This window comes from Ovis canadensis, chromosome 4, assembly GCF_042477335.2.
Source record: "Ovis canadensis isolate MfBH-ARS-UI-01 breed Bighorn chromosome 4, ARS-UI_OviCan_v2, whole genome shotgun sequence".
In the NCBI taxonomy this organism is placed as follows: Eukaryota; Metazoa; Chordata; class Mammalia; order Artiodactyla; family Bovidae; genus Ovis; species Ovis canadensis.
In genome coordinates, this window is record NC_091248.1 from 25,553,205 (window position 1) to 25,580,644 (window position 27,440).

The 27,440-nt window shown below is 40.0% G+C and overlaps 1 protein-coding gene across 3 annotated transcripts in view; it reads left to right on the forward strand.

The window, feature by feature from the left end:
- Nucleotides 1-27,440, forward strand: part of GNGT1 (G protein subunit gamma transducin 1) — a 369,003-nt gene that overhangs the window by 256,708 nt on the left and 84,855 nt on the right. For 2 of the 3 annotated variants that reach the window (XM_069587421.1, XM_069587424.1), the window contains exon 3: nucleotides 19,947-20,059. The exons of the other annotated variant lie outside the window; for it this stretch is intronic. The gene's annotated coding sequence lies outside the window, so the exon portion shown is untranslated. The remainder of the gene's footprint in view (nucleotides 1-19,946; nucleotides 20,060-27,440) is intronic. 3 annotated transcript variants of the gene reach the window in all.

Consider the following 27,440-nt stretch of genomic DNA (forward strand, 5'->3'; position numbering starts at 1 on the left):
TAAAATTAAGAATTCAGTGGAAGTTGAACAGTGTATTAGACACAGCTAAATGATGCTAAAGCTGACATTCCAGTACTTTGGCCACCTCGTGAAGAGTTGACTCATTGGAAAAGACTCTGATGCTGGGAGGGATTAGGGGCAGGAGGAGAAGGGGACGACAGAGGATGAGATGGCTGGATGGCATCACGGACTCGATGAACGTGAGTCTGAGTGAACTCCGGGAGTTGGTGATGGACAGGGGGGCCTGGTGTGCTGCAATCCATGGGGTTGCAAAGAGTCGGACACGACTGAGCGACTGAACTGAACTGAACTGAATCAAGAGAGAAATTAGAATAAATCTGCAAAGACCATGTCGTGTATAAATGAGTGTAATCTCCGCTTTTACCAACACTCCTTCAACTGTTTAAGCGGCAGAGGAGCCGAGGCCCGAGCCTCAGTTGAGCAAGGCGTCCTCAGGGCTGCCTCGGTGCCTCACTGCCAGCTCTGCGTTGGCCCCATCGTGTTCTGCAGCTGTCTCCCTTGCCTCTCCCCTTTGTCCAACTACACCTGGAAGACCATGCTGTTGTCGTTTAGTGGCTCCATCATATCCAACTCTTGCGACTCCATGGACTGTATCCTGCCAGGCCCCTCTGTCCTTGCGATTCTCCAGAGGAGAATACAGGAGTGGGTGGGCATTCCCTTCTCCAGGGGCTCTTCCCAACGCAGGGATCAAACCTGCATCTCCTGTGTTATCTATTGGATTTTCTATTGCTGAGACACCACTAGGGAAGCCCCTGAAGACCATACTCCTTCCTCAGTACCCCTGCTTTAATCACTCAGTTACTATGTGCTCAACCATAACTCAAGAAACCAAACATTGAGGGGAGGGGTGTTTTTCTAGGTGACATTTAACTTCTTTTGGACCCTAACAATCAACATCAATGCAAACAAATACATATATTGAATATCACTATGTTCCAGACACTGTTGTAGGTGGTTGGGGATGGATGCATCAGCAAAAATAAAAAGCAGGCGGAAAGAAACCCAAAAGTTAAATGTCTCTAACCTCTAGTAGAGGAAAATGTAAAATAAATGATAGAGATAGAATAGAATACTCATTGGAAGGACTGATGCTGAAGCTGAAGCTCCAGTGTTATGGTCACCCGATATAACAGCCGACTCATTGGGAAGGTTCCTGATGCTGGGAAAGATTGAGGGCAGAAGGAGAAGAGGGCGTCAGAGAATGAGATGGTTGGATGGCATCACCAATACAATGGACATGAACTTGGGCAAACTCCAGGAGATGGTGAGGGACAGGGAGGCCTGGAGTGCTGCAGGCCATGGGGTTGTGAGAATTGGACATGACTAAGCAACTGAACAACAACAAATAGTAAACAAATAGTATTCTAGAACGTGAAATTCATAATAGTGAGTCCATAGTGTTGGGTTTTTCCATTTATACTGTAATTGAGCTGAGATTTAAAATATATATGTATATATATATTTTTTCTTTCAGTCTTTGAAATCTGTTCAGACTAACTTAATGGCATGACATGGTGAATTTTTAAAATGTTCTTTCTATACCTGGAAACAATAACTGTTCTGTGAGGTATTCTCTACATTTTCATTAGGTCAGTTTTGCTAATGACATCGTTTTAACATTGTTATGTCTCAGCTAATTTTTGATCTGCTCAATTACTGACAAAAGTATATAAATTTGACCCATTATAGTTGTGCATTTGCCCATCTTTCTTTCTATTTGTATTAAATTTTGCTTTATATTTAATGAGGCTATGTAAGACGGGGCATGAAAATTTGGAATTATTTGTCTTCCTGGTGAATTAAGCCTTTATTTTACTATGACAGGCCTCTCAGTTTATGGTTATATTTTTTGCCTTACAGTCTTTTTTTTGTTTAATATGTGATATAGCAATACAAATGTTCTTTGGATGATGTTTGTTCATAGCTCTGTGTCTTTCACAATGCTGCAATCAGTATGTTGGCAGGGACTGTGGTCATCACAAGGTTCTGTGGGAGAAAGCTTCCAAGAGCCCTCAGGTGGCTTCACAGACTGCTGGCCATTGACATTAGCTCCTAGTCATATGGATTTTTCCATGAGAGCAGCTTGAAACACGGCATCTGTGATGGCCTCTCTTGTGATCTCTTGCTCTGAGTGAAGTCACCTGCAGTGCTGTAAGCTTTCCTGGAGAAACTGAGACCTTCTAACTGCAACATGAGTGGGTTTGGAAATAAGCCTGTCATCCTGTGCAGCAGCTTGATTGCAGCCTTCTGAACCAGTGCACCTAGATAAGCCATGCCACCTTTCCCAGCGTAACGTTTGTTGGCTTAAGCTGCTACATTCTGGGGGTAATCTGTACTATGCAGACATAGATAACTAACAAAACAACCAAATGTCAAGAAGATATTATTTTTTGAAAACATACAAGTTCTTCTCTTATGTAAACAATCTGGTTCAAATCAATAACATTTGCTTTTTTTTCTCCCAATTTTATTGATATATAATTGACATACAGCACTATAAGTTTAAGATGTACAGTGTAATGACTTAACATGTATATACATGTATGTGTGTGTATGTGCTAAGTTTCTTCAGTCGTGTCTGATTCTTTTCAACCCTATGGAATATATATATATGTGTGCATATATGTGTGTGTATGCATATGTGTGTGTGTATATACATATATATGTACATATGTGAATAATTACCACAATAAGTTTAGTTAGCATCCATCAACTCAAGTAGTTGCAAAACGTTATGTTTTTTTTATTGTGGTGAGAACTTTTGGGATTTACTGTCTTAGAAACTTGCAGATACACCATAGAGCATTGTTAACTACAGTCATCATGTTGTATATTGCATCCCGAATATTTATTTATCTTATAACTGGAAGTTTGTACCTTTTGATCCCCTTCACCAAATTCCAAGGTGATGTTGGTGGTAAAGACCCCGCCTTCCAATGCAGGAGAAGTCAGAGACACAGGTTCGATCCCTGAGTCGGGAAGATCCCATAGAGGAGGGCATTGCAATCCACTCCAGTATTCTTGCCTGGAGAATCCCATGGACAAGAGGAGTGGGTTGTAACTGGCCCATGAGCTGAAGTTTGCCAGTTTTTTATATAGTTGGTCAGCAAGTAGTATCAGCTATTTGAGGAAGAAATGAAAGTTAATTGGATTTCTAATGATTACATAGAAATTCAACAGGAAAATTAAAATTTTAATAAAATTAAATTGTAACCCAACTTTAAAAAAATTGTAGAATACGCAGGAAATTTACAAATAAAAATTCTGAATCAGAGTCTATTTGGTTATATTCCAGAGATCTAATGTACAACAATGTGATTAAAATTAACAATAGTGTATTGTAAACTTGAAATTTGCTAAGAGTGTATGTCTTAAGTAGTCTCAGTTAAGAAAAGGAAAGAAAACGGGCTCAAGAAAACTTCTTGAGGTGATGGATATGTTAAATAGCTTTGATTATTTAATAATATACATGTATTTCAAGTCATTAAGTTGTATATCTTAACTACATATGGGCTTCCCTGGTGGCTCAGAGATTAAAGTGTCTGCCTGCAATGTGGGAGACCTGGGTTTGATCCCTGGGTTGGGAAGATCCCCTGGAGAAGGAAATGACAACCCACTCCAGTACTTTCGCCTGGAGAATCCCATGGACGGAGGAGCCCAGTAGGCTATAGTCCATGGGGTTGCAAAGAGTCAGACACCACTGAGTGACTTCACTTTCACTTAACTGTATATACTGTATATAATTTTATTTACCAATTATACCTCAGTAAAACTTGGGGGAAAAGTCTGCTTGACAAGTAGACTCTAAAAATAATAAGCTACTTATAGTTCTTGAAAGAAAAGACATTTGTTCTAAACAGCTTTTAAAGAAAATCATGATAGAGGGGGAAATCATGTTTTTAACTTGAATCTAAAGAATATTAATGGAAAATATTACATGTTGAAAATGTCTTTTTAAAATATAGAGAGGACATTTCCATCCCTTTCATTGACTCTAAACCATTACCTGCTCTTAGAGAAGGATTTCTGGTTGCAGGTTCAATACATCATTGGTGCCCAAATGTCAAGGGTTAAGAGATGTTCAGTGAAGTGTGGTTAGTGAAATGTCATGTGGCAGAATGCCGATCATGAAATGCTGCAAAATGAGGGGTCATGGCAACCTGTGGTGTGAAAGAAAATGTCAGTAATGGAACAGAACGGTAAATAACACTCTCCTGCTTGTTATCTAAATGGACACTTGGCAATTCATTTCATTTTCACTTGATCACTTTGCTTCCCCTGTCTTCATAATCTATGCACATATATGTCTCATTTTTTTTCTTGATGTCTGTCTCCCTCCCCCAAATATGTTTTAAGCAGACACTGTTTAAATGCTTTTAAAAAATAAACAAAAATGATAGAAAATAGAAAATCCTATAGAAATCCATGGTGGCTATTATTTCTCACAATATATTCTGTTAAAATAGAGTGAGCTTAAGATATTGATAGAAATGAGACCGTGGGCCAGTTAGATTTTGGAAAACTATTCATGGTTGTTCAACCTCACAGTCCTATTAAGAGAGAGGCAACATGATCTCTGTTTTCCTATTCTCTAAGGTCTTTAGTCAATTTTTTTCATGTTCTGTAGCACAGTTGATCTTATCTGTGAGACTTTATGGTGTCTGCCACTACAGAATTATGCTATTCACAGATATCGTGGCCAAAACACATCCAGTTTGCCAGGAATCATGCCAGTTTATGTAGAGTATAGGAGCTTTGGAAATAATACTTTGGAGGGTAGGATAGACTGTTACTTTGGTTACGAGCCAATTAAATATCCTCCTATCGCTCTCATCCTTGGGTAGTCCACCCTCTAAATCTGGACTGGCTTTAATTAATAAAATGCAGTAGGAGTAACACTGTGCCAGCTCCTGGCTGAAGCCTTAGGAAACTCCAGAAACTTTCTTTTGCACTTTGCACTTTTGCATTTTAGAAGGAGCCAGTTGCCGTGTTAAGAAGCCCTGCTACCTTGAGAACCCTGTGCACTGAGACAGGTCAAGCTGATCCTGTGAAGAGGACACATGGTTGAGAGATGAGGTATCCAGTCAAGAGAAAGAACAGAGGCCCCAGCGTATGGCCCGAGTGGAACTGATGTAGCCGCCCCCTAATCATTTGATCTGTACCACCTGGTCCCATGTGCTGCAAAGATGCACTGAGCCATTCCCACCATCCTCCTTCCAAATTCCTGTCCCACAGAATCATGAGCAAATAAACTTTCCTCGTGGCTCAGATGGTAAAGGATCTGCCTGCAATGCAGAGCTTGATCCTTGGGTCGAGAAGATCCCCTGGAGAAGGAAATGGCAACCCACTCCAGTTTCCTTGCCTGGAGAATTCCATGGACAAGAGTAGTCTGGTGGGCTACAGTCCATAGGGTCACAAAGAGCAACTAATGCTAACTTAAGCCACTAACTTAATAATTATACCTGAACAATATATAATTAGAATTGAAGAAGAGGGGCATCACAGGCAAAGTCAGGAAAAGATGAAGACTCTGGTATCCTAACAATGTTCTTGAGGAAAATCCAAAGAACATCATTGTACACACCCAAACACACTCTGCCATAGGGCACTCAGACTAATTATATACCATTCCTGCAGGTATTCTTTGAACAATTGAACTCAGATAATATGGTCTCAGCAAACAACAAAGGGACATATACCTTTTAGCTTTGGGAGATAGAGGTCCTGTCTGAGTGGCAAGGAATAGATAATTCCTTCTGCTTATTACTTCTAATAGAAGGGTCAAGAAAAAACAGAATTTGTTTAGGTTTGCATTTATATATTTTGCATTGGTAAATAAAACTTTGATACAGAACTGCCAATGTCTTGTTCAAGCCCAGTATTCTATATTCTGTCTGAAAAGTAAAATACATGCCTTGGTCATTATCAATAACATCTGGAACACTGAAGAGAACAAGGAGCCTCTTGGTGAGGACTTGGAGGATTTATGGAGGCACGTGTGACCGTGATTTATGTCTTGAATATCTGTGAGGCAAGAAATGACTAGAATTCTTTACCCCGAAGTGGCCAACAATGCATAAGTGACTGTGGTTGCTGCCATTGGGTAGATCAGACAGCAGGACCATTTTCAGTGGCTCAAGAGACTAACATTGTGCAGATAGGGCTGACTGCTGGCCAAGGCATCCAGTGCTATAAGGCCTGACATCTGGTGCTTCAGTGCATGAAGTTTACCAGTTGTGTTGACCCTCATGCCCTGTCCTTCATCAGGGATATCCTGGTAAAAGGATGGAAAGCAACTGCTTTCCAGTGAGCTCCATCATTAGTGATGATTATGTGTGTGCGTGCTCAGTTGCTCAGCCATGTCCAACTCTTTGCGACCCCATGGACTGTAGCTTGCCAGGCTTCTCTGTCCATGGAATTTAATTAGGCAACAATACTGGAGTGGGTTACCATTTCATTCTCCAGGAGATCTTCCCAACCCAGGGATTGAACCCGTGTCTCCTGTGTCTCCTGTACTGGCAGGCAGATTCTTTACCACCGAGCTACCTGGGAAGGCCAGTGATGTTGATAAAATCATCCATAAAGTTTACAAACTCCCTTTGCTGTTCGCCGAGTTGATCCCAAGGGGCTCAGATAGCCAGAGAAATGTGGAGAGAAGTTACTGTCTGAAGACCTCTGAGATGTAGAAAAAGACTAATGACAGAGGAGGACAACCACTCCCGAGGGCAAGATAAGTCAGAGGGCCAGATTTGACCCTGTCCCAGAAGAGGAAGTCTCAGGAGTCATGCTGGGCTTGAGAGTTACTGCTTCCATTACCTAACATAAGTTAGGTAGATGGGTATGGAGACCAGGTCACATGACTAGGGTGTATTCAGAAATTGCTACTGTAATGGCATATATAGCATGGGATGAAGGAGGGCAGTGTTTTGCATCCAAAGCCTATGGATAACTTCTAACCATGATAGGTGGTCCAGAAATGCCAAAAGACATGAGAAGAAGTTACTAAGCCTCTGCAATAAAGAACTCTCTGAGACTTAGACAAGAGTACCTGATGTGTTCCAATTGGGATAGATTCTGGAGCTTTCTATTGTATCTACAATAACAAAATATTTACAAGTTGCTATTCATATTGAGCCAATAATGTCAATAATACCAGGTATGGAAACTTTAATGCATGAGACCAAGGCCCCAAGTTTGTGGTAACCTACTATGTGACACCATTCATTCTTTACAAGTATAAGAGGAGGCCAAATTAGACCATGAAATGGAGAAGTCATGGGAATCATCATTCTTCCCTGTATAGGTCCTTTATAATGCGGATCAATCCTTAAAGCCCCTGGTCCTGGGTTACCTTGAACTATATTAACTATTATAAATAGAGAGAGGGTCCTTGTAGTTCCATTTGTCAAATTAATCTGTAAGTGCAAAGACAATTTTAACTTACTATTCATTAACTTAGGGTGTTTATGCTCATTGTAGAATTTTGGGGGGTAATAGGTGCCGTATGAATATGGGGAATTTCAGCAAGGCAGTAAGTAGTTCTAATGGCTGAAAAGAAGCACATGTCCTCTAATTTATGTTTAATAACTTCTCTAAGATCATAAGGGGGTTACCTGTCCCACTTTAGGGATATTTCCCAGTAAGTTGAGCCCTGATATCATTATTGACCATGACGTTCTGCCGGTTGGTGTTTCAGCAGATGTTAAAGCTAAGTGAAAACCTGTGCTGTAGAGGCACAGAACCCAGTCAACACCCGTTTTTTGTTGCTTATGCTCTGTAAATTATTTTAGTAACTTTTGGATATCTTGTTGGATCAAATTATGAACCTCGTTTTTATTCAGTTTTTATGTTTCCTCCCTTTGAATCCATGTTTCTTGCTCTGTGTGTGTTTGCTGGGTTCCTCTCTAGCCTGGTCACATTTATAAGCTCCTTTCTCCAGAGAGCCTCAAATCCATATCATCAAGATGAATGACCTCTGCTCTGGCAACAGTTGAATTAATCCTTGACTGTACTACAGAAACACCATAGGTATTTTCCCCATGATGATAAGTATCTCTTTTGGCAACAGAGACAGAAGTCCAACAGGAGTAGCACCAGCCAAGGCATTTGGTAGTATCCTAGTGAACCGCCTGCCTTGAGGAGTGTGGAATTCTGCAATTCAAATTTTCAAATGATGACTGCTATTCAGATGGTGGCTGTTCTTCATCTGGGTGTAATCTTTGCCTTGAATGTTCTACAGAATTGGACATACACATGGATGAAACAAACCAGGTCATAGTTGGTCATTCTCTGAATCTAGGGTCAGTCAGGGCTTATGCTAGAACTGAGATACATGATTTAATCTAAGGCACACAGATGGCTTAGAGCTTATGAGATACATGACCTGGGGCTGCTTTAATGAGGGACTGGATCCCATACTTCTTTTCCTGAAAGCCAATTAATTGTTGAAACTTCTGACTTAGCCTTGCTAAATCTATAATGGAAGTTCAGTAGAACTCAGCTAATATAGCACAAAGTAACACTGCTCAAAGTGCCTGCCTACTATCCAAGAATCAAAGGACAAAGAAGGAAGACTTCTTTCCCCTACTCTGCCCAAGTGATGGTGATCATTGTCTTTGCACTCCACTCTCAGAGCTAACTGTGGTCATTCTGCAGAGACAGTGGCCATTCGGCATTTACGTGCTCAGTCGTGTCTGACTCTTTGCAATCCCATGGACTGTACATCGGGCTCCTCTGTCCATGGGATTCTCCAGGCAGGAACACTGTTGTAGGTTGCCATTTCCTCCCACAGGAGATCTTCCTGACCCAGGGATCCAACCCACGTTTCCTGCATTGGCAGGCCAATTCTTTACCACTGAGCCACCTAGAAAGCCCCAACAGGAACCATACATAGTCACAGAATGGGCCCCCACCACAATTTGATTTGCATGTCAAGTTTGAAGACTCCAGGCACGCACCAGGAGGATATGAGAGTGGTTTGTTATTTATAGAATGTAACTTTCTGGGAAGAGGAGAGCAGGCTTCCCAAGTAGGTCCAAAAATGGCATGAGAGAACAAAGAAAAGAAACTACTTTGGCATTTTAATGATGATTAAAGGATGACATGAAGGGGCTTTTGTGGTTGGAACCTTCTTCCAAAGGAGGGAGTATCTAGGCTCTCTTGTTAGCTTACTGAGGTGTGAGGCAGGAACACAAGAGAAATGGTGGGTTTTTAAAGTTCTCAGCAGTTAAACATCAAAATTGACTCCATTATGGAGGGATTTTCTGGACACTGCTGTTCATAATAGAGCAAATTGCCAAGGAAAGTATCAGCTTAGGGGAGTTTAGGTCACACGCTATGGAAGATACTGGGGTGTATTGTTGGACCACCTCAGAGGCCAATTGGGCATCTGTAATGTCTTCTGAAGGGAAACAGAAGGATGAGAGCACAGCTTTACATGGCAACTCACCCTGGAAGGCAAGACTTTCTTTTTATATTGTGGACTTTTAACAAGCCACCTTCTAAAGATAATAACTTACATAATCAACCTTCACCACCATACTTCTTTTTTTTTTAATATAAATTTATTTATTTTAATTGGAGGTTAATTACTGTACAATATTGTATTGGTTTTGCCATACATCAACATGAATCCGCCACAGGTATACATGTGTTCCCCATCCTGAACCCCCCTCCCTCCTCCCTCCCTGTACCATCCCTCTGGGTCATCTCTTGGAGAAGCATACGTGGTACCTAGTTCAGTGCCTGTCACAGGGTCCAGTCCATAGCACAGGGTACTGTGCAAACCGTGGCTAAATAAATATACTAATTTTATGGCATCTGGGGCTTTAAAGACCACTTTCTTATAGTTTATCTCATTTGGTATTTAAAAATCTTCTCTGAAAAGGACACTCACCTACATTTTATAGGCAAGCAAAACGAAGTTCGGAGGATATAATACTTTTGCTTAAATTTAAGCAACAGAAGAGTCAGGGTTCAAGCCTAGGTATTTCAAAAAGCTTGTGTGTTTCTTACCAAACTGCATGATCCCTGCTAGGGTTAGAGGCACTGGATCTCTATTTGGAAATAAATGAGATTATCTCTTAGAGCACTTTCTGGGTTTTGGTTTTTTTTTTCATTTTAAAAGTGAAAAACTCTCCTTCAAAACTCTGCTTTATAGTTTAAAAGCTGTTGTTTTCAATGAATGGTAGAAACAAAACCAAACAAAAACTTAGATGTATCTAATGGCGCTTCATTCCACTTACTCACAAACTGTTGTTCAAACACTTTATGTCTGAAGTAGTTCTCATTTCTTCCACTAACACAACCTAAATGTCCAGATTTGGATCTTCTAAATTATTCATTTATTATGCTTGAAATATTTTGAATGTTTTGAAGATGCAAAGGAAAGAGAAACTATCAGGTCTCTCTCCAAAGTAGTACTTCATGTTCTCTTAAATCACTGTAAAATTGTGTCCAGGAGATGGGTTTTAATTGGCTATAATCCTGAGTGGAATTTATTTAAAGGTCCTTATCACTCTGATTACTCAATCTGTAATCAACTTTCAAGTTCAAAAGCTATGTGAATATGTTCCTTAAATGGGTGGGTCACATGAAAATGCTCACAGCACTGAAAATATGTTTTTAATGAACAATGCTTACCATAAATGTTAGAAGCTGAGTTATACATTGTTTCCAATTTAGTTCTCTCAAGGGGACCATTTTCAGAACAATGAAGTATAAAGTTCCATCTACGCTTTGATTCCTGAAGCATCTAATAATTAAATCTCTGCCATTGTTATTCCATCTATTAATATCCTAGATATTTCAAATAACATTCCCAGGTGTCCTGGAAACATTTCTCTCTTGGATGGAAAGCCCTATCACTAACCAAACTTGGGCCTCTTGGCATCTCTTTTTCACCAAAGCTCATGCAAGTGCAGATCTAGCTGAACCCTAAGGTAAAAATTGCTTAGATTCTCATCCTGAAGCCTTGCAAAAGGTCTAGGTGATAAACTTCCAAATATATATTTAACTGCAAATAAATGCGATTTGCCTATTACCAAGGCATTTTCGTTCTGGGTCTTTGTTTCTGTGTGGGCTTTTCTCTGGTTGTGGTGCGTAGGCCTCTCATTGCGGTGCTTCCCTTGTTGTGGAACGTGGTTGGTCTAAGCATGGGCTTCAGTGCTCATGGCTCCTGGGCTCCAGAGCACAGGCTCAATTGTTGTGGCTCACGGGCTTAGCTGTTGCACTGCATTTGAGATCCTCCCAGATCAGGGATCAAACTCGTGTCTCCTGCACTGGCAGGAAGATTCCTTACCGCTGAACCACCAGGGAAGTCCTCAGAGGCATTTTGGTTTTGTTGGTTGTATTTCTGTTAATTCCTAAAAGGTACAATTCTGAGATCTAAAGAGATATAATAACATTACTACCTGTGAACTCCTCTATTCAGTTCAGTTCAATCTCCCAGTCATGTCTGACTCTTTGTGACCCCATGGACTGCTGCATGCCAGACCTCCCTGTCCATCACCAACTCTTGGAATTTACTCAAACTCATGTCCATTGCAGATTCTTGACCATCTGAGCCACAGGTTAAAGCGTCTGCCTGCAATGTGGGAGACCAGGGTTTGATCCCTGGATCAGGAAGATGCCCTGGAGTAGGAAATGGCAACCCACTCCAGTATTCTTGCCTGGAGAATCTCATGGATGGAGGAGCCTGGTGGGCTACAGTCCATGTGGTCGCAAAGAGTCAGACATCACTGAGTGACTTCACTTTCTTTTTTCATGTCCATTGAGTAGGTGATGCCATCCAACCATCTCATCCTCTGTCGTCCCCTTTTCCTCCTGCCTTCAGTCTTTCCCAGCATCAGAGTCTTTTCAAATGAGTCAGTTCTTCGCATCAAGTGGCCAAAGTATTGGAGTTTCATCTTCAGCATCAGTCCTTTCCATGAATATTCGAGACTGATCTCTTTTAGGATGGAATGGTTCGATCTCCTTGCAGTCCAAGGGACTCTCAAGAGTCTTCTCCAACACCACAGTTCAAAAGCATCAATTCTTCAACACTCAGCTTTCTTTATACTCCAGCTCTCACATCCACACATGACTACTGAAAAACCATAGCTTTGACTAGATGGACCTTTGCTGTCAAAGTAATGTCTCTGCTTTTCAATATGCGGTCTAGGTTCGTCATAGCTTTTCTTCCAAGGAGCAAGCATCTTTTAATTTCATGGCTGCAGTCACCATCTGCAGTGAGTTTGGAGTCCAAGAAAAAAGTCTGACACTGTTTCCACTGTTTCCCCATCTATTTCCCTTGAAGTGATGGGACTAGATGCATGATCTTTGTTTTCTGAATGTTGAGCTTTAAGCCAACTTTTTCGCTCTCCTCTTTCACTTGCATCAAGAGGCTCTTTAGTTCTTCTTCACTTTCTGCCATAAGGATGGGGTCATCTGCATATCTGAGGTTATTGATATTTCTCCCAGCAATCTTGATTCCAGCTTGTGTTTTTTTCCAGTCCAGCATTTCTCATGATGTACTCTGCGTATAAGTTAAATAAGCAGGATGACAATATACAGCCTTGACGTACTCCTTTCCCAACTTGGAACCAGTCTGTTGTTCCATGTCCAGTTCTAACTGTTGCTTCCTGACCTGCATACAAATTTCTCAAGAGGCAAGTCAGGTGGTCTGGTATTCCCATCTCTTTAAGAATTTTCCACAGTTTGTTGTGATCCACACAGTCAAAGGCTTTGGCATAGTCAATAAAGCAGAGATAGATGTTTTTCTGGAACTCTCTTGCTTTTTCGATGATCCAGCAGATGTTGGCAATTTGATCTCTGGTTCCTCTGCCTTTTCGAAAACCAGCTTGAACATCTGGAAGTTCACGGTTCACGTACTGTTGAAGCCTGGCTTGGAGAATTTTGAGCATTACTTTACTAGCATGTGAGATGAGTGCAATTGTGCGGTAGTTTGAGCATTCTTTGGCATTGCCTTCTTATGTGATAACAAACACAGAACATTCCCTCTACTTAGCTTGTGTGTACTAGGGTTGGTAGGGAGGGGTAGTAGGGGTTACTAGATAGGGGAAATGGTTATAATTTTCATAGTACTTACCATACTTTATTATGACAATTTAACTCACTGTCTTCTCAACAAAATAGTAAGATTTCATGAATATGCTTTGATTCTTTCACTACTCAGACACTTATGTGACATGTGCTCAATTGTATCTGACTCTTTGCAACCTCATGCATTGTAGCCTGTCAGGCTCCTCTGTTCATAAGATTCTCCAGGCAAGAATACTGGAGTGGGTAGCCATTTCCTTCTCCAGGGGATCCTGACCGAGGGACTGAACCTGTATCTCCTGTGTCTCCTGCATTGCCGAAGGATTCTTTACCCGCTGAGCCATCAGGGTGACCTCAGTTGAGCACAATTCCTTGTCTTCTCAACAAAATAGTAGGATTCATGACCACACTTTGGCTCTTTCAATACTACCACTGGACTTTGCATATAGCAGACATTTGGTTAATGTTCCTTGAACTAAATTTTTAATTATGTTTCCTCTATTTTGCCTTCTGTTGGAAAGCTTTGAGCAACTGAAAATACGTGGAAATATCTGGGGAGATAGTTTTCCCATATCAGTTCTGTCCATTTTAAGGAGGACAGGTTTGTGTAATGGTAAATTCTACTGTGAAGTTTTGATCCATGTGTTATTGTTTTTGTCTTGTTTAATAAGGTTTCAAAGGGAAGAACTATTTTTAGATTCACAATAGCAATAGTGCCATTGCATCCTGTTTCAACAAGAGTTATGGTAAGTGCTTTTATTTAATGTGACTAATTAGCCCTCTAAGAACTCTGGAGAAAATGACAAGGCACTCCAGTATTTGGAAAATTCCACGAACAGAGGAGCCTGGCAGGCTACAGTCCATGGGGTTGTAAAAATTCAGGCGTGACTGAGCAACTGAGTAGAGCATTCTAAATTAATGGTTGAATTATTTTTCTCCTTCCTGTTCTATGGTATGCTACTTTGGGAAATGAAATGAAGAGTCTTTGGTGGGAGTGATAAACATGTGCCACACATGACTTTGCTAGTGTTAGGACACCTGCATCGTAAGCCTCTCTCTTCTCAGGGGTCTAGAACTTCTCTCTAGATATAAATCAGAAATCTTTATTCTCAAATGATGCTTAAGGCACTTTTGTAAAACCCGTTATGACCTGCAAGTGTTGGTTCTGTAATCACCCAAGAAGCAGTAGTTTAGTTGAAATCACCCAGGGACTGTGATAAGTTCCTGTCAGTGTGTGTGTTTGTGTGTGTGTGTGTGTGTGTGTGTGTGTGTGTTAGTCACTCAGAGTTGTGTCTGACCCCACGGACTGTAGCCTGCCAGGTTCTTCTGTCTGTGGAATTCTCCAGGCAAGAATACTGGAGTGGATTGCCATTCCCTTCTCCATCCTGTCATTGTGGATATCCTGTCCTAGCCTATGTGGACTGAACAGTTTTAGACCCTGTACCAACCAAGAACACCCTGGTTTCTTACATAACCCAAAGCATCCCCATGGTTAGCAAGAGCATGCATCTCTGCATAGGTAGAAATGGAACATAATTTTTTTTCTGTTTTCAAATTCCTTGGTAGACAGGACTTGCTCACACTTTTATCTTCTCCCACTTGGGATTAATTTACAGTTGACCCTTGAATAGCATGGGTTTGAAATATGTGGTTCATTTATACACACATTTTGTTCAGTAATAAATACTGCAGTACTGCAAGATCAGAGCTGGTTGAGTCTATGGCTGTGGGGCTGCAGGTATGGAGGGGCCACGCGTGGAGAGGGCTGACTCTAGGCTACACTTGGGGTTTTGACTGCACTGAAGGTAGCCTCCCTAACCCCCATGTTGTTCAACAGTCAACTAACTGTATTAGCCTTCTAAGAGGATTCCTTGCCACCATTCTCAGCTATACCCTCCTAAATATTTGGATCACTAAGTATTAATAATAGACAGAAGAATGTCATTCTTAAGCTTTCAACATTACCAAGGTAACTCATTTCCTATAGAGTAAATTTAAATCTTTGTTAATAAATTGAAGCATTCTATGGTTTCATTCCACCTGACCATTTATCACCTACCACTCTAATCCTGAAAATGCCAGAATACTTCTAGTAAGCTTACAGAAATGTCGCAGTTCAATGAGCACTGCCCTGCATGCAGTTCCTACCTTGTTTCATGGAGGATAGCTTTCTGTCCTTCATGTCTGCCATTCTATTTGCTTCAGCTAGGGAAAAGTACAGGTGGGAACCATTCCACTGAAAGATTTCCCTGACAACTGGAACATACTTCTAATCTGTCAATCAAAATGTTTTTATCGTATGCCTATTATATCCTAACTGGTCCTGGTACTATATTGGCTTGGCCAAAAAGTTCCTTGGAGTTTTTCTGTAAGGTTTCAGGAGAAACCTGAACTTTTTGGCCAACGCAATACTATAATTTAAAAAATCTCTGCGACTGTCTCCTAGAAGTTCTTCAAGGACATGAGTCTTGTCTAATGAGCCTTTAGCTTCTCCAGCGCTAGTGCAAGCGGTACATAATAGAGGCTAAGTGATTATCGCTTAAACTGAATTGAACCAGCTGTTAAAAGGGGAAACCGAAGTTATCTTCCTCAGTATGATATTTTAGGAGGACAAAGCTAATACTAGTGATTCAGCAATGGCTTTCTTAAGGGAGAAAAAAAGACCAAAATCAACTATTTATTGCTTAATTATTTTTTAAAAAACTCAAAGCCAGTCTTTGACACAATCAGTGGAAATCAACTCTAATATAAATTTGTACATAACATTATTGAAGGGATTTTTAGTTGAACCTGAATAACTTTATATTAACTTTTAATTAGAATAAAATTCAGGAGCACCAGTTCCTATCATAGGTAATTTTCATTAGCTGAGTAGTAAAAAAATTAATTTGTCTTCCATGTCCTCTTGTTGCAGTATTTAGCAAAGGTAAATTACGTAAGTTCAATAAGGCTCAAAATTAAATCTTCCTTCCAGTTTTATAGATAATAATCTTTATGATGGATTCTTTTGAACAATGCAAATCAGAATAAACCAGAGGTAGAATAAAATTGATTACATTGGTAGGCCACAGGGGAGCTAAGAGGACAAAGTTAGGGGAAATGTATCAGAAACAAATTTTATCCAGAGTCATGATGAACTACTCACACATCTAAAAGCTCCTTGGATCACTTTAAAAAAAACCCTGCTTATATGTGTGTGTGTATAAAAGTATAAAAAAGGAACATAAATTATGACTGCTTAATGAAATTATGCCTCCCAGATGGCTCAATTTAAAGAATCACCTGCATTATAGGAGACACAGATTCAATTCAATCTCTGGGTCAGGAAGGTCCCCTGGAAGAGGACATGACCATCCACTCCAACATTCATGCCTGGAGAATCCTATGGACAGAGGAGCCAGGTGGGCTACAGTTCATGGGGTCTCAAAGAGTTGGACACAACTTAGCAATTAAACAATGACAATGAAATAAGACCAATACAATAGTGAAAAACCTCCCAGTTTTTAGTTAGTGAAATCTCAGCCTTCTTGTACTGGGGAAACATGTGGAAGTTGAGCAAATATTTCCTACCGGGTCCCTTTGCTGACTCAGAAGCAAGGTGAGCAAAGACCAGTACTTTGCTTATCTGTGTCGAAACCCACCCATCCACATTTTTTGTTGTAAATTCCTTCCAGTGTCTAGCATATAGTTAAATATTATTCTTAGCTTCTAGTGTGACTGTATAGGTTTTATTGTTATAGATATTAACATGAAGTTGGAAGGCAGGTTCATTTTAACTTGAAAGTTTTTTGAATGTGTGTGAAATAGTTGTTTCCCAAATGCAGCAGCTTGATTACTCTCCTCAACTCTATAGGCATTTTATACAGCTATTGAATTCAAGCATCTTCTTACTTGAAAAGTGCTACAGAAATCGGATTATGTTGTTTGCCAGCACTGTATTTCCCCTATTGTAGACATTTTCTATATATTACAAGAATATTGTCTTCAACCATGGCACAGAAACAGTAGTGCACACCAAGTATTCCATTTGTTTCTCAATATTTCCCTGTGCAAAGTCCCTCAGTTGTGTCCAACTCTTTGTGACTTTACAGACCATACCCCGCCAGGCTCCTCTGTCCATGGGATTCTCCAGGCAAGAATACCGGAGTGGGTTGCCATTCCCTTCTCCAGGGGATCTTTCTGACCCAGCGATTGAACCTGCGTCTCTTAAGTCTCCTGCATTGACAGGTTTCTGTACCACTAACACCACCTGGGAAGCCCCAGTATTTCCCAGCCCTCTGCAATTATGGGGCCATATGATTAGTTCTGGCTAATGAAAACAAAATATGAGTGGAAGTATGATTGTTCATTTCTGAACTGAAGAGTTAAACATTCATCTGTGATTTTCCAATTTCTTATTCTTCTGTCACCATGGACTATACAGTCCATGGCATTCTCCAGGCCAGAATACTGGAGTGGGTAACCATTCCTTTCTCCAGGGGATCTTGCTGACCCAGGAAGTGAACCCAGGTCTCCCACATTGCAAGCTAATTCTTTTCTGCCTGAGCCACCGGGGAACCCATTCTTCTGTCAGAGTATCTGAAAAGACATGGAGTTTATGATGTTGTAGTTGTTCAGTCACTAAGTGACGTCTGCCTCTTTGCAACCCGGTGGACTGCAGTATGACAGGCTTTCCTGTCCCTCACTATCTCCCTGAGTTTGCCCAAGCTCATGTTTATTGAGTCAGTGATATGGAGCCCAGATCATTCTAGATTCCTGACTGGGTCAGATCCCTCGGGAACATAGCCCCTTGCCCTTCCATGTAGAATATGTAGAATAAGCAATTCATAAACTGTTGCTGCACTTATCTAATATTTTGAAACTGTTTTTGTTTTGTTCTGTTTTGTTTTGCTGCCGCATAATCTAGCCTGCCCTCACATAGCATGGTATAATAACAAAAATAACTAATCAGTTAATTAATTTATCCAACATATAGTGGGCATCAGGTTTCCCTGGTAGCTCAGCTGGTAAAGATCTGCCTGCCATGCAGGAGACCCCGGTTCGATTCCTGGGTTGGGAAGCTCCCCTGGAGAAGGGATAGGCTACCAACTCCAGTATTCATGGGCTTCCTTGGTGGCTCAGATGGTAAAGAATTTGCCTGCAATGCGGGAGACCTGGGTTTGATCCCCAGATTGGGAAGATCCCCTGGAGGAGGGCATGGCAACCCACTCCAGTATTCTTGCCTGGAGACTTGCCTTGGACAGAAGAGCCTGGCAGGCTACAGTCCATGGGTTCACAAAGAGTCAGACATGACTGAGCGAGTAGGCACGGCACAGCACATAGTGGGCATCTACTAAGGCCAAGCACTCTTATAAAAGACTAGAGTTAGGATGTTGCAAAAAGACTCAGTCTGTGTCCTCAGCGAGCTTATGGTCTCATGAGAAAAATGGACAAATAAACCTGCAATAAGGAACATCTAGCAAACACACAGCCTATGCTGCAACTATCCCAGACACTTGGCATTAAAATGTGAATAAGGAATTTTCATTGTAATGCAGTGTAATTCCGCTTAATTTAGTGTAGTAATCGATTTATTAGAATTAGATTTAGTAATTAGTAATAGATTTATTATAATATAGTAAGTATTCCCAAAAAGTCTATGCAAAGTATTTGCATGGTAAAGATAAAGAAGCAGTTCATTATCTTGAGAAGTCATGGAAAGCTTCTCAGAGGAGGTGACATTTGTTTGGATCTTTGAAAAGTGAGTTAAACTTCCCCTGCTGGAAATTTGATGCAGTAGTTATTAGCGCTGCTCAACAAAAATACCTGAGTTTCTTCCTTCCCTGGTAGGACTGCGTTTTCTCATCCCTTTTCAATTTAGGAATAATCACGTGCTGCTTCTTTTTTGTTTTTTCTTTTGGTCAATGAAGTTTTAGTAGAATAAATGACTGACGCTTTCAAACATAAAACGTAAGAGCCAGTGCACTATTTGCCGTGATTCCGTCTCACTTCTGCTATCATCATGGAAGCACACTTTGAGATGAAGTTTCCACCACTCTTGGTGTCAGAGAGGCTATGATGAGATGGGCCTCACCTATCCACGTTGCAGGAGTAAAAATGTAAATTTCTAGTGTTTTAAAACACTGACCTGCGAAGGATCATTTGTTACTGCAACAGAACCTCACTAATTCTGACTGATATAATATATTTCAGACTGAGAAAATAGCCAGTGCAGAAAGAGCTCTGAAAGATCATTGTGCATTCCTGAAACAGTGAATTGCTTCCCTGGTGGCTCAGAGGTTAAAGTGTCTGCCTGGAATGCGGGAGACCCGGGTTTGATCCCTGGGTCGGGAAGATCCCCTGGAGAAGGAACTGAGAACCCATTCCAATACTCTTGCCTGGAGAGTCCCATGGAGGGAGGAGCCTGGTAGGCTACAGTCCATGGGGTCGTGAAGAGTCAGACACGACTGAGTGACTTCACTTCACTTCTTCAAGTTCAAAGTATGTGGGTGAAAAAAGATAGAAAAATGATGAGGTTAGAGAGGATAAGGTATGAACAGTCTTCGATTGCTGAGTTAAAGGTTTTCTACTTTGCTCTTGAGGCAAGAAAAATAGTTCTGGAAAAAAAATAACATAGATCAAGGTATGAACACATGTCTACCTTCGTTTATGTACTGAGAAGAATCCCTTTTTTAAAGGTCCTTAGAGAAAGAATTTAAATGATCAATTATCCTGTTGAGGCAATTATGAGCTATGTGGATGAAGTCACACTGACAACTTTTTATTTTGTATTATCCAAAGCAGGATGTAGTCAAAGCCTTGAATCTATTGTCTGTCAATGCCACCATATCTTGTTTGGAAAATGTTAATATCGACTAAAAAGTAAAACTGAAGATTTTTTTTTTCAGATTTGTTTGAGAGATGGAGTAACATGCTGATTGTCTGTGGCAGCAGGGAAATGAAACTGTCACATCAATTACAAAAGCTGCTAAGTTGCCAGCAGGAGACGCATTGATTCTCAGTGAGTTCAGATCTGTAATTTCAGATACCTTTGTCATCTTACTGAATGGAAAACTTTGAAAAGAAAATCACTTCTTCCATTCACAACAGTGCTTGTCATTGGTGTCTTTGAAAGGAACTGATAAGATGGAAATTTATTTTTGAAATGCCCTCAGTTGTTGTTAATTTTTATTTCTAATTTGATTTTCATTTTCCTTTTCTTTGAGATATCAGTTTATCAGCTCACTAGATTCTTGGCAGGAATCAGTATGACCACAGTAGTTTTCAAGTTCATTCCAATATGTAGCTAAATAAGAGTGACTTGGAACTGTGCACGTTAATATCTCAACAACAACAAAAAAAGCATTTATTTCTATTAACTGCTTAAATTCTAGGCATATTTTGTTTCTTCCCGTCTGCTGCCTCTACTAAGGCTGTCTAATTTCCTCATGAAGTAGAAATCAGGATATTTAGAAATCTTGCTCTCTAAGGACCAGATCAAACTGTTCCAGTTAGGCCAAGGGGATTCTGGGAAGTACCAGGAGGGGTGGCTGGTGGGAAGGACAGAAGGAAGAAACAGATACTTAACTGCAGAGGGCAATTGACAGCTCTTGTTTATCATATATCTTGATGTGTCCTGCCTGTACATTTTTATCTCCCCAGCAACTCTGCCTTCTGCCACTAATAACCAGGTTTCAAGGGTTGGGATGACAATCTGAAATGTTAAGGTGTTACAGACTTGTTGTTTACGGACTGTGACAGAAAATGCCTGCGTGCTTATCGATCCTCTTTCCTTTTCCTGAACACAAAAGAAGACTATTTGTGAGCCTCCCTTGAGGTGAGGTTATTTGGCCACGTGACTGGATTCTGATTAATGGGCTGTAGGCAGAAATAATGTATTCATTTTGAAACCTGCTGTGAAAATATACTGTGTGTGTGGCCACACTGTTTTCCTCCCTCGTTGTCATAGGGGCCATGTTTTGGGGATGCCAGTATTATGAAATGGAAGAAGCCTAGATTCCTGACACCTTTTTGAAGGCGAACTAACTAACTTGCAGCCAACAGTGATGTGAAGAAGAAACAAATTTGTATCATGCGGAGCCACTGATGCTTGGTGGTTGTTTTCCACAGTGGTTGGCATTTCTTGTTCTAATATAGAATGATTTTGGAAATTTGGAAAAGTAACCTAATATGATCAAAGTTTAGAATAATCTGAAAGAAACAAAGGAAAGCCCTGTATCTTGTATACCATATGGACCTTCTGGACTCAAAAATGACACAAAAAGCATCAATACTTACACCTCATGGCTTACATAAACTCTAATCCCAGCATGCATTGAACCAATATTTAAGGTTGCTTTCCAGAAGATTTTTTTTTTTTTTTTGGTTCTCCTTCCTCACTTTTATTTACTTATTTTTTTTAGCATTTTATTTTTTTTAGTTTTTTATTTTTTTAATTTTAAAATCTTTAATTCTTACATGTGTTCCCAAACATGAACCCCCTTCCCACCTCCCTCCCCATAACATCTCTCTGGGTCATCCCCATGCACCAGCCCCAAGCATGCTGTATCCTGCGTCAGACATAGACTGGCGATTCAATTCACATGATAGTATACATGTTAGAATGTCATTCTCCCAAATCATCCCACCCTCTCCCTCTCAATCACGTCACTTTTCATCTTAGCTTGGGAACAATGACAAACCTGTACCATGTTTATTATATAGAGCAGTATAAAAATCCAACAAGTAAAAGAAAATGATATAACAAGTAAAGAATAAGTTATAACAAGCAAGAAATGTTATAACGCTGTAAAAAGAATGAGTTAAGGCATGACTTTTCCTGATTTGTACTAAAGAAATATTTTGTAGAACTGATTTATTCAAGCAGCGAAATGAAGAAATCAGGTCTACTTTCAATTTCATTACAACCAAGTAGTGATTTTGCATCACTAAATGTAGATTCATTGAGATGAAAATGTTTTGTAGTGGTTCTACTTCTCTGTCTCAAGAGAGATTTTCATGCATTCCCAACATGTCGTGTATATTCTCACCTAGAAAATCAGTGTTTTAGCCTTTTGTGTGTAACTTAGGTGCTTAAGAGCTCGAAAGTTGATTTGAGTAGCATGTTAGTTTGACACATTGATAATTTCAAGCCAGTGGTATTGGTTTATGTCTGTAGCCTTTTGATGAAGAGAGAAACAGCTTCCTCATAACGCTGTATTGGGCTTTGCTTGTGTCTCAGACGGTAAAGAATCTGCCTGCAATACAGGAGATCTAGGTTCTATCCCTGGGTTGGAAGAGCCTCTGGAGAAGGGAATGGCAACCCACTCCAGTATTCTTGCCTGGAGAATTCCATGGACAGAGGAGCCTGGTAGGCTATAGTACATGGTGTCACAAAGGGTCAGACACGACTGAGCAACTAACTCTTTGATGAAGAGAGAAACAGCTTTCTCATAATGCTATATTGGCTCGATAAGAATCCCATTAAGCTACTACACATCACTTTTTTGATGTTTTTGCTTTTGTAAACTGTAATTAGAGTTTTAAAAATTTCTTCCTTAAAAGCCAAGTTTTAGAACAGAGGCAAATGGTTAGTGATTCATTATTGAAAACTGTAGTGCTTTTGGCATTTTATTTCAAAAACTTATTTCACATCTAGGCCACGTGAAGGACATATTTTAAAAGCCATTAGCTACTTTCTTTAACTTTAAAAAAATCTTAAGTAGGCCTATTGGCTTATTGAGTCACTCTCTCAGATTGAAAATGGGGTTTTTACAATTAAGCTACCATACAAAGAAAGCTTATCCGTTGTGCTTCATGCCTCTCTCAGGCTTATGCACTTATAATAGAAAGAGCCCCAATCTAGGAACTAAAACCTGGGTTTTCTTCTTGCTTCCTGCTAATTTTGTGTGACCTTGGAAAAGTCTTTCAAAATATTAATTCACATTCAGATGGTGCTTGAAAAGCCTCAAAGCATCTTTTAATCTACCTCATCCTGTACGTGTACTAGTTAAAAATCACAATTTTAGTTTAATGAAAATTCACCTGAACCATCTGGTTTTAGAGGAGAGTTAGGTACTATCCTGATTTATGTACAATGTGTTATCATGAAATTCTGTGATGGATATTGCTCCTAAGTTGCAGTATCTGTCTGTGAACAGGATAATAATAGCCATAAAAATATCACCTCGTAAAGTTGGAAAATTCTTTCATTAAATTTTACTACATTTAATTGTTATGGTAAATAGGATAACAATTGCTAATTTCATATTTTCAGATATTTTTATTATTTATGAATAACTTATTAAGCCAAGCTATGAAAGTCAAGCTTGTCCCACAGAAATTGATGGTCATGAAGTCAAATCCTAAAAAGATTTGATTATCAGAGACATAAAATATGATTACAACCTTCCTTCCTAAAGTTAAATTTAAAAAATAAAATCTAGAGAAATCCAGCTCGAAAGACAGATTTGATTGCTTACTGATTTCCAGAATGTAGGTTACAAGAATAGAGACTTTTGTGTCTTTTTAATTTTTTACTGCTGTTTCAGCGATCAGTGCAAAGAAATAGAGGAAAACAATAGAATGGGAAAGACTAGTGATCTCTTCAAGAAAATTAGAGATACCAAGGGAACATTTCCTGTAAAGATGGGCTCAATAAAGGACAGAAATGGTAGGGACCTAAGAGAAGCAGAAAATATTAAGAAGAGGTGGCAAGAAGAACTGTACAAAAGAAGAACTGTACAAAAAAGATCTTCACAACCGAGATAATCACGATGGTGTAATCACTCACCTAGAGCCAGACATCCTGGAATGTGAAGTCAAGTGGGCCTTAAGAAGCATCACAATGAGCAAAGCTATTGGAAGTGATGGAGTTCCAGTTGAGCTATTTCAAATCCTAAAAGATGATGCTGTGAAAGTGCTGCACTCAATATGCCAGCAAATTTGGAAAACTCAGCAGTGGCCACAGGACTGGAAAAGGTCAGTTTTCATTCCAATCCCAAAAAAAGGCAATGCCAAAGAATGCTTGAACTACCACACAATTGCACTCATCTCACACGCTAATAAAGTAATGGTCAAAATTCTCCAGGCCAGGCTTCAGCAATATATGAACCATGAACTTGCAGATGTTCAAGCTGGTTTTAGAAAAGGCAGAGGAACCAGAGATCAAATTGCCAACATCCACAGGATCATCAAAAAATCAAGAGATTTCCAGAAAAACATCTATTTCTGCTTTATTGACTATGTCAAAGCCTTTGATTGTGTGGATCACAATAAACTGTGGAAAATTCTGAAAGAGATGGAAATACCAGACCACCTGGCCTGCCTGTTGAGATACCTGTATGCAGTTCAGGAAGCAACAGTTAGAACTGGACATGGAACAACAGACTGGTTCCAAATAGGAAAAGGAGTACGTCAAGGCTGTATACTGTCACCCTGCTTATTTAACTTATATGCAGAGTACATTATGAGAAACGCTGGGCTGGAGGAAGCACAAGCTGGAATCAAGATTGCCGGGAGAAATATCAATAACCTCAGATATGCAGATGACACCACCCTTTTGGCAGAAAGTGAAGAAGAACTAAAGAGCCTCTTGATGAAAGTGAAAGAGGAGCATGAAAAAGTTAGCTTAAAGCTCAACATTCAGAAGACTAAGATCAAGTCTACAAACAATAAATGCTGGAGAGGGTGTGGAGAAAAGTGAACACTCTTGCACTGTTGGTGGGGATGTAAATAGATACAGCCATTATGGAAGACGTTATGGAGACTCCTTTAAAAACTAGGAGTAAAACCATCATATGACCCAATAATCCCACTCCTAGGCATATACCCTGAAGAAACCAAAATTGAAAAAGACCCATGTATCACATTGTCCATCACAGCACTATTTACAATAACTAGAACATGGAAGCAACCTAGATGTCCATCGAAAGATGAAGGGATAAAGAAGTTGTGGTAATATACACAGTGGAATATGACTCAGCCATAAAAGGAACACATTTGATTGAGTCAGTCTGAATGAGGTGGACAAACCTAGATGTCTATTATACAGAGTGAAGTAAGTCAGAAAGAGAAAGATAAATATCATATTCTAACACATATATATGGAATCTAGAAAAATGGTACTGAAGAATTTATTTACAGAGCAGCAATGGAGAAACAGACATAGAGGACAGACTTATGCATGTGGGGAGAGGGGAGGAGAGGGTGAGATGTATGGAAAGGGTAACATGGAAACCTACATTACTATACGTAAAATAGATAGCCAACGGTAATTTGCTATGTGGCTCAGGAAACTCAAACAGGGGCTCTGTATCAACCAAGAAGGGTGGGATAGGGCAGGAGATGGGAGGGAGGTTCAAAATGGAGGGGATATATGTATACCTAAGGCTGATTCATGTTGAGGTTTGATGGAAAACAGCAAAATTCTATAAAACAATTATCCTTAAATTAAAAAGTAAATAAGTTTTAAAAAAATGACCATGTATCCATGTCTTTCCCCCAATATTTTGCTTTTAAATGCCTGTCAATAAAGACATTAATAGATGAAGGAACTTCAGATATGCAGATGATACCACCCTTATGGCAGAAAGCAAAGAGGAACTAAAAAGCCTCTTGATGAAAGTGAAAGAGGCTGTTCTGAAACTCAGCATTCAGAAAACTAAGATCATGGCATCTGGTCCCATCACTGCATGGCAAACAGAGAGGGAGACAATGGAAATAGTGACAGACTTTGTTTTCTTAGGCTCCAAAATCACTGCAGATGGTGGATGCTGCCGTGAAATGAAAAGATGCTTGCTCCTTGGAAGAAAAGCTATGACCAACATAGCCAACATATTAAAAAGCAGAGACATTACTTTGCCAACAAAGGTCAGTCTAGTCAAAGCTATGATTTTTCGAGTAGTCACGTATGGATGTGGAATTTGGACCATAAAGGAAGCTGAATGCTGAAGAATTGATGCTTTTGAACTGTGGTGTTAGAGAAGACTCTCAAGAGCCCCTTGGGCTGCAAGGAGATCCAACCAGTCCACCCTAAAGGAGATCAGTCCTGAATACTCATTGGAAGGACTGATGATGAAGCTGAAACTCCAAAACTTTGGCCACCTGATGCGAAGAGCTAACTCACTGGAAAAGACCCTGATGCTGGAAAAGATTGAAGGCAGGGGAGAAGGGGAAGGCAGAGGATGAGATGGTTGGATGGCATCACTGACTCAAGAGACATGGGTTTGAACAAGCTGCGGGAGCTGGTGATGGATAGGGAATCCTGGTGTGCTGCACTCCATGGCATTGCAGAGAGTCAGACACGACTGAGCGACTGAACTGAACTGAGTTTTTCTGACCATCACTTTAACAATAAAAGGGACACTTGCAAATCTGAAATTCTTTCTACCCCAGTGAAAGGATGAGTGGGTATTTTTATCAGTTTTTATTGGTTTGCAAAAGGGACTCATTGGAAAATATACAAAATATGAAAACCTGGAGCATTTTGTTTGTCACTATCATGTTACTTCTTTCTTATGATTGGAAGATAAATTCCTTTGAGTTTCCATGCCTCCCTTTTCCATTGCTCTGTCCTTAGTGATGCTCCTAATCTACAGCATGGTACAACTAATGAAAGAACAATAGATGGAATGGTTAGGAAGAGTCTGAACTTAGAGGTTAGATGAATGGGCTCTGGAACTTTGGTTTGAATATTGTATTTGCCTTATAAGAATTGTAAGATCCTGGGAAAAATATTTTGGTAAGCCTGAATTTCACTATCTATAAGAATGATAATGATCCACAATTCAAAGGGTTGAATGATCTAGACATTGAAATGCTCTTAGCTCACCAAGAAAAAATAACACCTATCTGGGCTATAGGTTATTTTCTTTCATCACTTTAAGTATGTCTCGCCATTCCCTCCTGGCCTGAAGAGTTTCAATTGAAAGATCAGCTGTTATCCTTATGGAATTTAAAAAGATGGTAACGATAACCCTGTATGCGAGACAGCAAAAGAGACACAGATGTATAGAACAGTCTTTTGGACTCTGTGGGATGATTTGGGAGAATGGCATTGAAACATATATAATATCATATATGAAATGAATCGCCAGTCCAGGTTTGATACATGATACTGGATGCTTGGGGCTGGTGCCCTGGGACGACCCAGAGGGATGGGACGGAGAGGGAGGAGAGAGCGGGGTTCAGGATGGGGAACACGTGTATACCCGTGGCAGATTCATGTTGATGTATGGCAAAACCAATACAATATTGTAAAGTAATTAACCTCCAATTAAAATAAATAAATTTATATTAAGAAAATAACACCTGTCACCATTTTAACAATAAACAGATTTTCAAACTCTGAATTAAAAGAGTAGGCTTTAGATTAATTGCTGGTGCTAACTAATTAGAAATAA